This window comes from Centropristis striata, chromosome 23 (assembly GCF_030273125.1).
Source record: "Centropristis striata isolate RG_2023a ecotype Rhode Island chromosome 23, C.striata_1.0, whole genome shotgun sequence".
Taxonomy (NCBI): Eukaryota; Metazoa; Chordata; class Actinopteri; order Perciformes; family Serranidae; genus Centropristis; species Centropristis striata.
The window spans coordinates 17783193-17797964 of record NC_081539.1 but is presented as its reverse complement, the minus strand read 5'-3'; the positions used below and the strand labels follow the sequence as shown (position 1 = coordinate 17797964).

Here is a 14772-nt window from a genome sequence, read left to right as displayed (position 1 = left end):
AAAAACAGAACTGAAAACTCAATTTAGCACCATGAATTGATCATTGTACAAATCACACTGTATACTATACACAATATACATTTGGAATGGTAATTGGAGCGCTGTTGGTTTCTCACTCTGGCCAACTTTCATGTTACTAGAAGCAGTTCCAGACCTGTATTGCCATGGAAACTTTCTTGACCTTTCACCCCTGGCCGTGCTACACCTGTCAGCAACTCACAACTGCACTGTGGGAGCCCTCCAACCGCCCACGCCCATTTTACCCTCAATCTTGAACAAGATCGTGAGACATGTAAACTCCTACACCTGGTGCAACAGCTCAACCCTAATGACAAATGGGAATTAGTATATTAACATAACAGAGCCCTCCTTGTCAACACTATAACAGTGATGTAAACTAAAGTTAGTGCCTTTGGTAAGCCATGAGGGAGGAATCCCACCAGTACTTGGCCCCGTTTCAGTTGTCTTTATGTGATCTGCACAAGACCACTTCCGCTATGCGAATCCTTTGAAAGCAAATCTTCAAAAAAAAAAACCTCACAATTTCACATTTTCTCTCCTGCACTCTCCACCTTATCATGAAAAAGGGTGACCTTTGTGACCCTGAGAGCAATGCTGTCGGAATCATTTAGTTTCAGTCAGAGTCTCCAATAGCAAATTAGTCCCAGGCATGAGGCGAAAAAGTAGCACATATGTATGACAAAGGAAATCACAGCGAAGGGAACTTCCATTTCTGGAAACTTTTACCTGTTTTGATATTCACAATTTTTAACATCATTTCCTGTTGAGACTAGATGGAAAAAAAGATAGAGGACATGTTGTTTGCATTTCTAGTTGCTGTAAGGCCACCAATACCTATATTTACCTATACCTTTTCCTTTAAAAAGCCATGTAGATACAACAGCATGTGATGGGAGAGAACAGCAGACCAGTCATGGAAAATCTTGCATATTAGTATTAACTTCAGATACACTAAGGTTGACCTCTGCATTAAGCCAAGAACTGTTTCTTGGATACGATTCTTGGAGATGCACTTCGTTTCCCTTTGAAAATTTCCCCACGGTTCTCAAGAGGAAAGCAGAAGTACTCGGCATGGAGAGAAACAAACCCAGATGATTTCTTTAGTCCAGGCTTTGAAGTTTTATGGTACTGCAGCTCTACAGAGCCTCAGAGGGCAAGGCCTGGACGCGCCTGAGTTGCATCAGACAACTATGGCAAAGGCCACCATTATATCAATCTACCACATGCTCTTGACACTCATGGTCACTACATTCATTAGTATCTAAAAACATGTTTTCATACCCAAAGTCTAGGGGAGATAAGAACTGGTGACAGCATAGGCCATTCACATTGTATTGACCTCATCTCAACAACCCCCCCATCCCCACACACAACTTTCCCTGCCTGTCTCCCACATCCTATTCAGATCCTGTTGGGTGAAAGCCCTAAGTCTTCCCTCATTCAATAAGATGCCTGTCCATTCTAGCTGAGGTTTCCATGTCTCTCCAAACACAGTGAGGCTAGGTCAGAAGAAAAGTCCACCAGAGAGGAATCCCATCTGTGTCCTCATCCATTCTGCCACTATGGACATGAGCAAACAGCTTGCTTTCACCACCCTGGCAACCCTTTTCACTTCACACTGGCAAACCATTTGAATCCACACACACACACACACACACACACACACACACACACACACACACACAGAATCAGGGTTCTTGACGGCAGACCCAACACCCATGAATTGAGAGAGATAAACGTTTTAGTAGTCACACACAGAACAAGACTTCCTGGCTCTTTGTGACGCTGGTAGCAAAGCCGTCTGAGAAGCCTGTAGATACTGACAGAAGGAAACCCCATTTTCTGAACAGCAGAGAGATCTATGGGCTGAGCTACTATGAAAAACATTGTGCAAGCCTTCAACTATGGCGCAGTGAGGATATATTTGATGTTTGCATATGGTAATCATTGTCCAGACTTAAAGACTTGGCTTTTTTTTTTTTAAACGTCAAAACCTCTTTTATGTGGTGCATTAAAATAATGTATTTAAGATCTGCAGATAAACATTAATTCAAGTAAGTGTGGTCTAAAACCAATATCTTTTTATCTTCAATATTTCATTTGTAACTTTAAATGTTTTGTTAAGAAGCCAAAGGCTTTGAAAAGGCTGCCAATCTATTGTTTAGTCTAAACTCGACTTCATTGTCGTAAAAAACCTAAATATATTTTCATATGTTGGATTTTGACCCGGTCAAAATGTAATGGAACAGGTGCATAATTGGTCAGTGGTCATTACACTCCATGACTGTTTTTAAATGCAAAGGCTGCCTCCTTCTCGGTTCAAAGCATCATTCCTCTTTCAATTACATGTCACACAGACGCAGAGCAATGCGATGGGAAAGTTTGGTCCTCAATTGAGGAGTTTGCTTGGACAGATTGGACAAATATTTCTTTTGTGCGGTCGTCTCCTCGCCTCTGTTCGGCCCTGACAGCCACAGAAGAGGGAGTGAAAAATCCAAACTGCACGACATTATGGGTTGGGTGGCTGTTCGACCCAAGACACATGGCTGTCTCACCAGCTGCCTGTCTGTTTACACTTCACCACTAGCCTTAGGTATCAATTAGGTTTATGGAGAAAGGAGGCTAATAGCATAGTACAGGCAAAATTCACATTTCTAACTATACTACACCTTTTTCACCTCCCCAGAGAACAGCATATATGAACTGTGTTAAGGCAAAGTGATGCTTAAAGTACAAATAATCAATTTAAACATTATGCTGCAATGGAAAAAAGGGAATTCGAACATGGTTTGATGTTATTTAAAGGACAAATAAAAGTCAAAGCACCAATTTTAGTTTTTTAATGGTTATTGACTTTGACGTCAACTAGGAACATTGCTGGGTTTAAACTGCAAGTCAGTTAAAAATTCTCATCTCTAGAAAAAACAACTCTATCCTCTTTTCATTCCAAGCAAAACTCCTGTCACAGTAAGACAACTTCAGATGTGTTTTGCACCATATGGGGCCCATCTACAGAGTCGAAAGCTCTGTAATAGCACACCAACTGCAAGGACAAACAGCAGCCGAGGCCACATGTTGCTGTAAATCAAACCCTGACTGCTCTTCTGTGTCAGCGACTGACATCCAGCAGCACTAAAGGGCAGGTGATGCCATTATGATCACTTCATAGTCCTGCTTGACAACCTGCTCAGTAAAGCGGAGAGGTGGGAAATCTGACCAGGAAGGGAACAAAAAATAAATAGATGTTCAAGCCTTTGTTTAGGAATGGAAAATATGACCAAGTGCAAGCCCTTTACCAGCAATGTCTTTAATGTCTTGTCTCATTGGGAGTTACAAAGAACAATTCCAGTCATCTGTTGAGCTACAAGATTAGTCAGAATAACTGACTACATACTTTACTGAATTGAGTATCTATAGTACCATAAATGGGGTTCTGTCAACTTATGCCAACTGAAATCCCACAAGTCCCACACTTTCCCTGTTCCTGCCGGTGTGCCCCAGGGATCTGTCCTGGGGCCCCTCCTCTTCATTATCTACTTACTCCCTCTCGGTCAGATTTTCCGCAAACATAACATACTTTTCCACTGCTACGCGGATGACACCCAGCTCTACCTCCTCATCCCTTCCACCGACCTCCCTTACCCTCTGTCTTCAAGAAATTCATTCTTGGTTCTCATCCAACTTCCTCAAACTTAACAGCTCTAAAACTGAAGTCCTCCTGGTAGGCACCTCTTCCACTCTCTCCAAATCTAACAGCTCCCCCATCTCCATCAACAACTCCATCGTCCCTCCCTCCCCTCAGGTTAAGAGTCTGGGTGTCATCCTCGACAGTACTCTCTCTTTTCACTCACACATCAATAACTTAACCCGGTCTGCATACTTCCACCTACGCAACATCTCTCGTCTCCGTCCCTCTCTCACTCCACACACCACTGCCATCCTCGTCCACAGTCTTGTCACCTCCCGGATTGACTACTGCAACTCCCTGCTCTTTGGTGTCCCCAACAAAACCCTCCAGAAACTGCAGCTCCTCCAGAACTCTGCCGCACGCATCATAACCCGGACTCCCACCATTCATCACATCACCCCCATCCTGCAAGAACTCCACTGGCTTCCAATAAAACACCGGATCAACTTCAAAATACTCCTCATCACCTTCAAAGCGCTTCACAACCTGGCTCCACCATACATCTCGGACCTCCTCCACGTCTCCACTCCTGCCCGCTCACTCCGCTCCTCCTCCACCCTCCAGCTCTCTGTCCCTCCTGCCCGCCTCGTCACCATGGGCAGTAGAGCCTTCAGCCGCTCTGCTCCCCGGATCTGGAACAATCTCCCTCCTGACCTCCGCACCATTGACTCTTTGCCACTTTTCAAATCCAGACTCAAAACTCATCTGTTCAGACAAGCATACACCACCTAGTCACCCACTCACCATCTCAATACTGTTCGATGTTTTATTTTGTTGCCACTGTTTTTAAATTATTTTATGCTTTTTTGTAAAGTGACCTTGGGTGTTTTGAAAGGCGCTTATAAATAAAATGGATTATTATTATTATAACACCACGGTGAAAGCTAGTAGCTGTCAAAGTGCTTAAAATAAACACCAAAAATCTGAGTTCAACACGTTTGACACTTAATGTGAATTGAATTTCTATTTTCATTACTGATTAACCAGACTACATTCCTGATTAATCAGTTCATAAGTTTACATATAAAAATGTCAAATGTCAGCTGTCAGAAACACAAAGATATTCAATTTAAAAAAATGAAAGACAAATATATTCAGCAAATATTCACATTTGAGTTGCCTGAACCACTGAATTCTTGGCATTTCTGTTTAAAAAAGTGTTGCAGATCATTTTCTGTTGATCAGCTCGTAAAACTATAACACTATTGACTTATTAACAAATGTTGAGCTTTTCTAATTCGTAAATTATTAAAAGAAAATAAGGGATCATGAATTGATTTTTTTTTTTTTTAAACGTGCTTGAAGGACACTGCCTCACATCTGCCTTTGAAACTAACCCTAACCCTAACCCAAAGTGAAATCACTTTGTAGCCTCCTGAAAGGATGGTACACCCTAAAGTTTCATACTAAAAAAAGAGACTAAACAACAAAGTTGTGTGTCTAAGTGGACACTGAGCTATCATCACAGAACTTTGAGGGATTTTCAGTCTTTCAGCAGAAACTAGACATGTGATTTATGACAACAGGAGATTAATAACAGAGCCAGGCTAGGGCTCAACATGAAGGGTCTAACCAACTAGGCATGTCATCAGAAACACTCCATGGAGGATACTTAGTTAGCCTCCTTCAGCAACATCATCTGTGCCCTCTTGTGGAGGGCTGGCACAGTTCATCCTCACACTTTTTCACACACTGTATCTCCTTGTTTGATCTGAGGCAAAAGACCACAGCTGCTGGCAAGATACATTTTTCAACAGTCATTCTAACCTCCTCTTTTCTCTAGTTACTCTTCTTTATTTTTTCCCCTAAAAACTACTGGCAAGTCCCAGGCACCTCTCAGCTTCATGGAAATGTATCACAGAAACTAGTATCAGCCCCAAACCCCTCATTGTTTGGCCTAGACTTGAAAGACTCTTAAAATTTCAGCGTGCTAAGTCCAACCATGAGCTAAACCATCACTGACATCATGGAGGAAGACTAAAATTGCTCGGTTATCAATGATTTCTCTTCATTCATTCACTAGTCTCTCTTTGAGATGAGCCAGAGTGTGACATGAATTTCAAAAGCAATTGAAAAGGGGATTTTTTACAAGAAGATACGGCCCCACTGAGATGATGCAAGAGACAAAGGATGATTCAGACTACCGATCTTGTAATGGGAACAATTAGAAGATAAAGAACAGAACAGTCAGTGTACAGAAGTCATCTGCTGTAGTCATGGAACCACTTGTAATAAAAAACAGTTTGTGGCTCATATTCAGTTCCAGGACTGAATAATCTGAAAATTGCCTCTTTAAGTTGTTAATGTAAACTTAAGAGGCCTTAACGGAATGGATCATCATAGAGCAGTTGGTAAGAAAGAAATTTCCAAAGGCTGTAAAAGTTAAAGTGAGCAGACCTCTCAATACTTACAACATTATAGGATTTCAACTGGGATGGCCTCTAAGACAAGGTTTCTGGTCCACATATCCTGGACAAACTGGAGAAATTCAAATATTATGTGTGTTTAATGCACTCAGAAACAATTAATAAGCATGACATCATCAAGGCATGTATATTTATAATATATATAATATTTTCATCAAGAGACCCATGCATAATAATGCCATTTGAAAAATACATAAATGTAATAATAAAAGCAGTGTTTACATGGCAAAAGGAGAGAAATGGTTTTCAAGACGGGTTACGGTAGGGAGTTCACCACAGACCACAGACGCACTGAGGTTACATAAAATAGAATAAAAACTCTTTGACAACAAGCAAAAAATTACCATAATCCATTGCTTGCTCATATAATTTTACTTCTTACACTTTTTCACAGAAATGAAGCGTGCAGCTTAGAGAAAACTTCTTTTCACTGGATGTTAGGATCGGAGTGATTTAACTATGTTAGACTTCAACACATTTGGTGAACTCCGGCAAAGATGGTAATTACAGGAAAAAGGAAAGCCTGTTGTAAAGCTAGTGGACATGCTCTCTGTAACAGCTCACAACCCATGCTACTCTACAAAATAGTGATGGTGTTTCTACTCATTCAGCGCAAAGTTGCTTTGGATACCAAAACTAGTGTTTCCCTCTTACCCAATAAATCCTTTTTATTTTCATGTTCGCTCTTGCGCCGACACCAATGAGATCATGTCTGACTGCATGCCAATGCTACAGTACATATTGTATAGGCTCACACTTACAGGTTACAGAATTTTACAAGACCGAACCAATTTTTCACCCACTTCTGTAGATCTTTGTGGTCCCTACTTAATGGCAGACAAAACACTGCAAAAATGTTCCAAAGCTGGCGGTTGAGGTAGCCTACCTGCTGTGTAACCTTCTGACACAACATTTTCTTTTGAGTCAACTTCTATTCCCGTGGTTCAAACGACCTGCTGAGGTTTCAGAGGTACTCAATTCGGATAAACATTACATTTTCAACCTTGTGATTGAAGTGGCCCTTAATAAAAAAGAGCTTTAAGCTGTCCTTCGGGTGGATATAGTGAAAAAAAACTATTTGGGACAGCTGGTATAGGCATCCAATCATTCTTTGTTCAAATCATAAAACTGAAACCCAGAAAGTGGAAAGCATTTTGTACAGCCAGAGCAAAAACACTTATGACTCACACACAGAATTTCATCGGAGCTCTGCCATAAAAAGTGCAGGGAATTCATCTCCTTTGTAATGTTGATACTCTCAAAATCATCTCAAATCATGACAAACTCTGTCACAACAACAAATGTGACTTGTTAATGTTCCGGTCCGTCCATCATGCTTCCGTTCAACCGAGCTGAAACTAATGTATCGAGACCTCTAAATAATTCCATTTGCATTGCTGGGAAACTGAGATCAGACTTTTGGCAGCAGTTTTCTTTGATGAGGGGAAACAGCGTCATCTTGGTGATTGGAGGGGAAGAGAAGCAAACACTTCCAATGTTACTCACACTGCGACAATTAATCTGTCCTTTGCCATTTACCCTGCTATGACCTACAAGCCAGTGGCCCTTAACCACCATCAAATGACTGAAGCTAATGCCGATGACAAGTATGTGCAAAAAGGGAGGCAACAAAAGGCCACTCATACATAACTTGCCAACTAAGGGACATGATACACTGAAGAGAGGGAGGAGAAAAGGAAAAGAGAGAAAAGAAGCAGCAGGTGTGACGCAGCTTTAAGCAGTCAAACTTCTTCTGGCATTAGCACAGTCAGTCTCTGGTCTCCTGCGGTCAGAGATCCATTTGAGGTTATTGAACAGACCCAATCTCACAGCTCCTCCCCTCCCAACTGACCAGTAACAGCATCATCATTCAGTCCCCCACCCTTTTCCTGAATGCTGTCCCTTGGAGCCCTGATGAAGTAACACTGACACAAGCAAAAGAGCATTTATTGCCAAATCAAATGATTCGATGTTATTTCTACCGCTTAGCCAGTTTATGTATTACGATGTTAAGAGCAATAGGTTATCTGGAACTTGTAAATGTGACTGCTTAAGTGCACAAGAATTCATAACAACTGAAAGGAAACGAGCTAAGGCAAACAGTATTTTGTGAGAAACACTCTTTAACCAATATTGGTTGCAAAAATCACTTAGAAATGAATGTTTCTGTACATGAAATAGGCTATGGTTTTTAAAAGGCGGTAGTATGGTTTTGCTAACGGCAGACATAATCAAGCAACACATGTGTCAAAAATGATTAGTAAATGTTTAACAAAAATAAACAATCGTCGCTAATCACAATTCCATGATTCACTTCGTGCGATCTGGCAATCTAAGCCTGACAATTTATTATCATTTCTTCCCTGAAATCTCTTCATCTAACTTCCCATAAATATTTTCAAATACTTTCTTTTCTCTTCAACAAAGGAAGCCAGTGACATAGCAACACTTTTACTGGAATATGAATCCAATTATGATCTAAAGGGAAAACTGATGTTGGTTTAGTGTTCTCTGATTGTGTTTGATTGGTCATGGTGAAGGAATAACAGATCAGTAAACACATGGACTGTGTAGCATCTGGAATAAAATAATAACGATCATAAAATAAATTGGAATTGAGCTCAGAGCGCAGACCTCCAGCAGGTCAATGGTGCATTCACATGCTCCTCGGATGGCCCCATTTCCCCAAGTTTGGAAGTGGCTCTTCCAATTTTGATATGTTCATGAGTTTTTAATCATAATGTGGAAACAACATGGGCACTACAAAGAAGATGCATTGTATTTAATTGCTCAGTGTTTAAAACACACATTCATAGCTGTTGTCAGTGTTTGCGTGACAGAAAATGGATCAGGTGAGCCATGAAATATGTAAACACATTTTTCTGATTATTGCAACACTTCATGTATGAAGCACTTTTGCTCTATCTTGCAATGTTAACAAAAGTGAAAAATATTTCATGGATTTGCCAAATTGCAAGAAAATCAGCCCAGTAGTTTTTTCCGGAATCAAGCTGACAGACAAACAAACAAACTGAAGCAAAAAAATACCCTCCTTGGTGGAGGCAATAAGCTTATCTTTTTGATATTCGATGTGAAGGCATAAGGTTATATAAATTTGCCAGACAAAGTAAATGAGGATGAATCTATAAAAGGTGAGTCATCGGATTAAGGTTCCACAGATAAATCTTACTCCGCCATCCACCAGCAGCCTCTGGCTGAAGTCTTTGATAAATTGGTGAAAGCACAAAAAAGTATACTGCCTGCCAATTAGAATAAAGCTGCATGAGATTGTGTTATAAATCACAGCTTGAATAAAAAGCCATGTGCAGACTCAATAAATCCACTGCAACTTTATATGTAAATGAAAACAAAAAAGAGCAGGGACCCAAAGAGATTGTTGGCGCTTTTGGAGCACAGGATAGTGAAACCATCAGGTCTGATGGTGAAACAAAATCCAAGTATAACTGCACCAGTGGTGGTGTTCCACATTACCCTGTGGGAGCATTAGCTGCATGGATGGAGACAAAGCAGTTTGACAATAGGTATACATATGATCAGGTTAACAGTGCCTGCCAGAGTATTTTGTTTCAATCCACTCCAGACAGAAATAAAACACATCCACACAAGCAAATACAAACATTTCAAAGACACGGTACACCACAAGACTAAGAGTAGATCCTTGCATTTAAAACAATAATAAGACTAATATGAGCACAAAGAGTCCCTGGTACCAGAGACAGGCACTGAGTTTGGATGACTCATCTGACCCAGGTCTAAGCCTCACCAACCACATGGCCTACCAGTGTGTAACACACATACAGACCAGCCTTTGAAAAGATCCCCAAGCGTCTGGAACACTGACCACAACATGGTCGGGGAGAAGAACCATCAATTAGTCTGTGAGAAAGAAAAGGAAGATACAGACAAGACAGCTCAGACTACCGTTCTCACACACTAAGGTCTCACAATTGAACCTTAAAGAAGAGAGTACTCTCATGGCTCCTGAGCCTTCTGTGACTTTTACAGAGATTTGACAGAAAAGCCTGACAATCAGCCAGAGATCACAACAGGATTTCTGTTTATCCATCCACTATGTAATCCGTCTGGATTTGCTGAACAACTCTTTGGAACAACTTTAAATACATGATGTTCCAGGGGATCATACAAGCATTTGCTAATCCCAGTCGTGATCTTTTCCTTTCAAACACAACACCACATAGGGGATGAGCCATTTCCATGCAATTTATCATAATAGGATTGACACCTTGATCTTTATGGAAAAAGCATTACACAAACGAATGTCTGTACTACTATATCATGTGTAGTTGTAAAAGAGAAGGCCAACAAACTGCCACAGCAAACAGCTGAAAATGTTAGGAAAACCATTCAGCTAGAAACAACATAACACTTGTTTAATACAGGCAGTATGTCCTTCAACACTTCACAAGTCCTGCCAAACCTAACAGCCTCAACTATCCACACAACAATGACGGATATCTTCTGGTTTACAATGTTAACAATGTTGGTAAGGATGGTCAAAGATTATTTTCTTTCTGCAGCCTGACATTTAAACAGTTTAAACCTGAATGCAAAATGGATTTAAGATGCGTTCTTAATGCTTGAAACATAATCTAACATGCTACAAAAATAAAACACAAAAAGCTACAGTAATACACATTCACAGTGGATTTTTATTGCACAATAACAATACATGTTAGAAGGGTAACTGTGTGATGTTATGAAAGCTAAAGCTGAAACTGTCACGCAGCTAAAACATTTTTGCTAACGTTAGCTAATTATGTTGCTCAATAAGAGATATGCAGGCCGAGCACAAGCTCTTCAAAAAACATACAACATAAGTGAAGGTTAACTGTGTCTTTTCTGAGAGGATAGATAAAAAATTTAAACAGCAAACCAACAAAAGCAATACACCACGTATCGTTAGCTTACCTCCAAACTTTTCTTCATTGTGGAACTTGAACGTGTTCGATTCTTAAAAGAGTGGAACAAACATTTCACGTAAGCCTCACGCACAACTATTCCATCAGTTACTGCAAATGAAGATGGCACCCGGAAATGAAAGCTATTTATCATCCTTTGAAAGAATAAAATAAAACTTTATTTTAGAAAAAAAATTGTACATTAACAGTTGACAAAGCGAGTAAAATAAATGAATAAAACATGAAGAAAGTGAGATATAAAGACAAAGTGATAAAGATTCAAAGTAATGCACCAGTGGTAAAAAAAAAAAAAAAAAATAAAAGGTATGAAACACATGGTAATAATTGGCTTCTTATTCTTAAGGCCTCTTATTCTGGTGCCATATTGATACACTTTATGAAAAATAAAAACGATAAAAACATTTTTATGTTTCATATAAAATATAAAAATGTCTTCATCCTGAAATTAAAGTACTTGACCATTTTCCTTTGTAGCCTACTAATAGTAAATCTCCATAATGTCTTTTAAGTGTTTTATTCTTGGTAATGTTAACTTTTCCAAGTAAAATACTGCTATTAAATCGATCAATTTGCTATTTAATGCCAGCTGAACCTGTAAAGGGCAGCGATATATAATCACTGCCTCGAGTCTGTCATTGCTTGAAGAAGAGGAGGAAGAAGACGTGGCTTTAAAGAAAAAAAGTGATTAAAGGCATATTTTACAAGCAAGGAGATTTCCTGATGCCACATTTGGTGACACTTTATAAAACTGCTCTTATTGTTCAGCAAATGGAGTGATTTTTCCGTTCTGGCTGGACTGTCTTTGAGAAATCTGGAAATGTCATCAAAACAGCAGGAAGTTTTGTTAAACAACTTGTGCCCTCTGTTACGTAGTTCTTGCGGCAGAAGTAAAATGTAGGAATTATGATCACATGAACACTGAAACAAGTTAGGGCAAAGAGGAGTAATATCATCCAGGTTCTGTTAGTCTTAATTGTAATACATTAGGATGGACAGTTTGAGCACTTTTAAGGGTTTGATGGACATGAAACCCAGTGAAAACACAGTGAGAGACACAATTCAAATACAGGTTTATTAATGAAAATCCAAAAGTGCAAGACTGTACATAAATCCCCGACTGCCACAGGGGAGTTTTCAGAATGTTTCTTATTAATCATCAACTCACCAAATACTATGGGGGTAACAAAATACAGACATGAGATTTTAGTAATAGTACACCCATCATTCCAGTGGTGCAGAACAGTTCAAGTGTCAGACTCTGCTCTGTAAACAATGACAAAGGTCAGATTTATACTGTTTCTTTTTGCTTTTACTGCACCTATGAATGGTAAGTACTACAGATTTTGTAAAAGAAAGCGAGCTACTTTAGTGGAACAAAACTTCCACCATGGCTTCAGCACAAGGAAAACTCTTTCATGTTGTTGACAGACTTAACAGCCAAAGAACAGCAGAGGCTGATTTCATTAACTGTGTGAGAACAGGCAGTTCACTTCCATGAACACAGAAAACAAAATCCAGATTGTTGATTATGTTTTAAATTACCATGAAAAGCAGCCACACAAACTTCCCGGGTGGTTCTGCAGAGTATTCCTATGTGAAGCATCTCCATAATCGTACATAGTGTAACAGTAGTGTAGTTTATTCAGATTGCCTTTTCTTAATAATACACTCAGAGAAATAATTGGACAGAAAAGTTGGGTTTTCTCCATTTCAAGCAGATACTGACTATATAATTCTTCAAAGCATACCTCTCTTCCACCATAGATTTATTTGTGCTGTACATCAGGATAAATCCCAGTCTGTTCAGTTGTAAATCAAGACCTGGGTCAGTCTGCTGACCATTGATGGTGGTCCGGATCTCCCTCTAAGTACAGTGATGTCTGCCTCTGTTCCTGGGTGGCCCTTCCAGTTGCTTTGAACGGGCCTGGTGCATAAAGCCTTCACAGTAAACATACTTTAAGAAGATATGAGTGGTTTCATACTTCAGCCTCCACAGAGATGGTATTAATGTTATGAAACTTGATCTCTCTGATTCTCAAGATGACATATGTGCCCTATAAAGATGAAGATTAAATGAACAGCATGAAATCAATCTTCATCTTTGGACTAATCATTGGGAAGACATATAGCTATAATGTGATATATGGTATTATGCAAATTGTGCCAAGATGAAGTATCAGTAATGCTCCCAGCCTTTAATCTTCATAAGTTGTGACATACTGAAACATTCAAAGTGAAAAAGCATCAGAGCGCTGTCTTTGTGTGACATCTGCGGCAGTAATTTAAGTCTTCATTTTCAACCGTCTCGGCTTCTTCCAGGACTCCCCATGCCTCGTTATTTTGCTGACATAAATGAAAGACTGGAAGAGACATATGAACTCAGAGAAAATATTGATAGTATAAACTGAGTTAGTGCTTTGGTGATCTGTGGAACAAGAACAGAGTGCAGTCACACTCCCAACTCCAACAAAGTGAAAATGGAATATGAAATGTGAAAGTTGTAATATGGAACGCAATACATTTGCCCTTTTCTGACAGGAAAATATTGTTTATAGTGATATAAAGATTATATCAAGGAACCACTGTGAGTCAATTATGCCATGTCCTCAAATTCTTCCACAGATCTTTCAAAACCACATCCCTTTCCAACGAGCACATGCAGCGCTGAAATACATGGGACACTAATCCACATACTATGTATTACAGGATGGGGTTTTAAGTGATTAGTCTTCTCACACATCCTTTTACAGGAATCACCCTCAGCGAAGTGGGACCGAGTAGTTTGAAGACCACATCCCGAGAGACAGACAGAAAAGTTGGGTACACCATACCACAAAGCTCAGCAGGGTTCAAATGCAGGGATCAGACTGTGTCAGGCTGGAGGGTGTGTCCATGGTTTGTTCGTGTCTCTGGAGCCGACGTCGCCTGTGTAACACTCAGACGACCACAGTTTAACCGACACGTGCCCAGGCAAACACACAGGAGCAATGTAGTCATGGTCAGAACAGATTTCTGTGTCTCCGTCAGCACCACAGTACATGTGAGAGACACAAAGTTAGAAGGATCATGTATCTGGAAAGACTGGATTAAACAGAGCCTGTGTTATGACAGCTTTAGTCATTTAAATAATGACTCCAGGGTGTGTTATAATGAAACGGGATGACAATTTAAACTGCGACTTTTACTCCCATTTTAATGTTTGCATGTCGTAATTCAAAGGAATATGAGTACAAAATAAAAGCACACAAGAATGGGAACATGTGCACCAAATCATTTTTAATTCATGTAACAGCATTCCTTGTATATCCTCCACAATTTACGTATTTGCTATTTGAAAAACACTACATCTTTTAACAGTGCATATCAATAAACGCTTTCTTAACATGGGTGTGTTGCCCTCACACTGTGAATATGCACTAGGCCTAGAAAAAGAGTCCGTCAACAACAAAATGCATCTGTCTCTGGACTCCACATGGAAGTGCAATAGCATGCTATAGAGCAAACAAAAATAAATGTTATATTCCATACTCTGAAGTAATATTTTTGACATTTTATCATACAGTTACAGTACAATGTCTATGAAATATCTGTGAAAAAGTATACAATTTTCTTTTCTTTTTTACCATTCATATGAATTAAAAAAATAATTGTCTCTGTACACATATTCAAAAAGTGG

The 14772-nt window shown here is 39.6% G+C and overlaps 1 protein-coding gene across 4 annotated transcripts in view; it reads right to left on the bottom strand.

The window, feature by feature from the left end:
* Positions 1 to 11304, bottom strand: part of sulf1 (sulfatase 1) — an 83649-nt gene extending 72345 nt beyond the window's left edge. For 2 of the 4 annotated variants that reach the window (XM_059326656.1, XM_059326659.1), the window contains exons 1-2: positions 11086 to 11304; positions 6121 to 6187 (exon numbers count right to left, since the gene is read on the bottom strand). The gene's annotated coding sequence lies outside the window, so the exon portion shown is untranslated. The remainder of the gene's footprint in view (positions 1 to 6120; positions 6188 to 11085) is intronic. The other 2 variants (XM_059326657.1, XM_059326658.1) reach the window with 1 other exon arrangement.
* Positions 11305 to 14772: the final 3468 nt, after the last annotated feature.